Below are 3,860 nucleotides of genomic sequence, written 5' to 3' on the forward strand. Positions count from 1 at the left end.
AAAAAAAAAGGGAAAAAAATCATGACAGTAGCAAAATTGACAAAAGCATGCTCAGTATTAGGACACAGTGGAACGTTCCATATTACTGCAAGTTTGCAATAGTGCCACCATTTCAGTTGATATATATTCACAGACTGTGACCTTTGTTGTAAAATAATGCAAAAGTGACTTAAAGAGGAAATGTGATGGGAACGAAACAAGGCTGGTGTGGTGGTCCTGCAAAAATGACTTGTTTTCTAAAATGAATATGCAGTTTGGTGTAGAAAATGATGTTCTGAATGCTGGGGACTGGTTGTTTACTGTTTCATAGGTTTTGGATGCTCTGAAAAAAATAAATAAATCATTTGCAATGTAAAGCAAAGACGCATATTTCTGAGAGACCTTACTTTTATAAGACTGTATCCTGTTAGTTTACTTTCCCTGTGTGGTTTGTTATTGGTAAAAAATTATAATAATCCATAACAAAAAAAAAGTTTTTTGTTGCTTCTGTACTTAGAGCTATGCACACCAAATCACTAAGATGTTGAATAGTTATTATAAGTCAAATAAATACCTTACCTGAATGACACAGGTTAAACTGTGAGATTGATGTCCTCAACGCATGTAATATTAAATCTCCCTCTGTATCCTGTCAGTCTGTGAAGTGGTTGACATTTTGTAGCTAGCTGAATTGATTAAAAGTAATAAACCCCTAATCGCTGTGGGTTTTCATTATTGTCTCAAGCAAAACCTCATTGTCGCTTGACAAAGCTGCTTTGTGATACAAGAACAGCAGTGCTGAATGAGCCAAACCTGAATCATATTGCTTCACTATGTCAAGTACAAAGCAGGCAGACTTTATTATTTGAAGCAAACTATTAGAAGTCAGCATGTGTTCCCTGAATCAAACCCTGTGGTGCTGTTAGTGTCACGCTTTACCAGTTAGGCTATGAAGTACCATTTCACATATTAGTCATTTTATGAGGGTTATGAATTTATGATGGGTCAAAAATGCCACTGAATGATATGGGACGTCACAGAGTAAATTCAGACAAGGCCCCTTTAAAGAATTAGTTCACCCAAAAAATTAAATTAGCTAAAAATCTATTCTCCACCAGGCCAAGATGTAGATGAGTTTCTTCAAAACAGCATCACATGAATTCACAAGTAATCCACATGCCTCCAGTCCATCAATTAATGTCTTGTGAAAAGTTGCATGTAAGAAACAAATTTATCAATAAGACCTTTTTTAACTTCAAACTGCATTCAAACTGTTTCCAGCTAAAATATGAATCATCTATCCATCTCATCTGAATCAGGAGAGAAATATGCATGCACTGTTTGCAAGAAGAAACGGTCCAAAACAGTTCTAAACAAATGTGTTGATGGATGGTGGACTTTTTTACTGGAGGAAGTGTTATTATGGATAATGGACTGGTATTTTGTCCAGAAGCAACAGTTTAAAGTTAATCTGCCTTAATGATGCATTTGTTTCTTACAAACACACAGCTCATGAAAATAATTGATGGACTGGAGTCACGTGGATTATTTTGATGTTTTTATCAGCTGTTTGGTTTCTCATTCTGACGGCACACATTTCACTTCAGACGATACATTAGTGAGCAAGTAATGTAACGCTTTTTGTCCAAATCTGTTTCAATCAAGAAACACACCCATCTGCAGCTTGAATGGCCTGAGGGTAAGTAAATTTTAATTTTTTGGAGAACTTTTCTTTCAAGGCAGGTCAGCGTCCATCTTAGTAAAGGCCCCAAAGCTGTTGTAATAGTCTACTTGAAAAGGGAATGACTAAGATCCTGACCAGAGTAGGTTTCAATAACAGATTTAAACTCCGCAATAAAATACTGAAACTATATGGTATCATACATTTAGTTCAAAACATGCTAAAAACAAGCTAAACTGAAAGAAAACTGGTGTAAAAGTCATTTTCATTGCTTGTGAATTTCACAAATAATTACGAAATAATTACAAACGGCAAGTAAAACATTCAAATTAAACGTGAAATTTTGAAGCAGAAAATTTTCTTGTAAGAATACTCCAATAATTTGTTTTATTTACCACTTTGAAGAATCATTTAAATCAAAAAGCAAAGTAAATAAATAAATAAAAACATAAAAAGTGATGCCATAAAGGTGATTAGCTCTTTTAACTAAAAGGCTAGACTTCCGTTCCTGTAGTTAGTTAATATGATTTCTCCCATTCCTTTTTAGTCTCTGTTTCAGCTCGCCACCTTGAACGGTCCTGTTTTGGTTAGACAAGATTAATAAGGATGAATTTGCTGCTGCGATAAAATAATCAAGACACATCAGCCTAATTTAGTTCCATTAGGCAAGAACAACACAACAAGCTAATGCTTAGCGCAACCAGCACGACGTCTAAAGTTTATCCAAAAATTCTTCACAAGCCTTAAAGAGCTTAATAAATCACAGATGCTGTCACATTGTATTATAAAACAACTAATTGATAAACACCGAGGTACATTGCAAGCTTATGAAGTGCACATAAAAGAAAGAAGGAATGTGGCAGAAATGTAAAGTTTATTAGAAATAGTCTCATACAAAAGAGAAAACAGAGTACACTATATTTGAGATTTACTGAAAAGGCTTTGTTTCCAATCATTTTTATAGAGGTTATGTTTAAACATTGGAGCTAACAGGACGCAAGCTCATTGTATCATCTCACACTTTCTGTATGAGACGTTTGGAAAAGGTGTTGCAATATCAGGCAACACTGAGCAACATTAAATATTCATTACCATAAAAATATCCACACTGCAGGCATAGAAACCTGGACAGACTCTATGTTTACCCACTATTTTCAAAGTGGAGTCATCTCACAGAAAAGAAAAAAGAAGGGATTACAGTAATGGAATATGAAGATTAGATGTTGTACATGTGGTTTGTCTAAATAATGTCTCAGCTGCTGGTTTTCTATAGGCTTGTAAACAAACCTGCATCTGTTGAATGATCCTATATATATATGATAATGCCAGTTATGCTGGCAGGGATAAGTGCAGTGTGTGTCACACTTTATTTTGAATGTGAACCGACAGACGTGTAAGACAGGGAATGGTGCGAAATCCAGCCCTTCAGGTTGATAAAATGGAGAGCTGTGAGCTGCATTCCCTCCTGAGGAAAAACAAATGTGATTTTCTCTCATTCTGGCCTTGTGTGTGGAACCGGCTGATGAAAGAGGTGCTGTAGTGTGCTTTTCTGCTGACCCAGAGGTAATTAAAGATGCTGGAGATTTACGACGAAGACACAACCTCTCTCAGACAAAGGACAAACCTGAGACACAGCAAAATATCTTTAAAGAGTGGCTGTTTGTTATCTATCTATCTATCTATCTATCTATCTATCTATCTATCTATCTATCTATCTATCTATCTATCTATCTATCTATCTATCTATCTATCTATCAGGGTGTCAGAACACTTCATTTCTCATGTGTAGAAATTTTTCAAATTGTAAATTCTTCTTTCAGTCATATAAATTCAAATTCCAACTTCCTGTGTGTTATCAATTCAATTCTATTACCAAATTAATTGACAGAGGACCAATTTATTAAGAGGTTCTCAAATTATTTTGATTTGATTTTGAATAATCTATCTATCAGCAAGGATGCATTAAATTGATCATAGGTGACAGTAAAGATTTTTACATCCTTTAAAAAAAATCTATTTCAAATAAATTTTATTTTGATCTATTTCTCAAAAAAATCATTAAAAATGTATCATGGTTTCCACAAATAAATAAGTAAATAGATAAAATCAACACATTAGAATCATATTAAGATCGTGTGACACTGAAGATTGGAGTAATGATGCTGAAAATTCAGTTTTGTCATTACAATAAATTATATTT

The sequence above is a fragment of the Barbus barbus genome, assembly GCF_936440315.1.
Source record: "Barbus barbus genome assembly, chromosome: 14".
Lineage (NCBI taxonomy): Eukaryota > Metazoa > Chordata > Actinopteri > Cypriniformes > Cyprinidae > Barbus > Barbus barbus.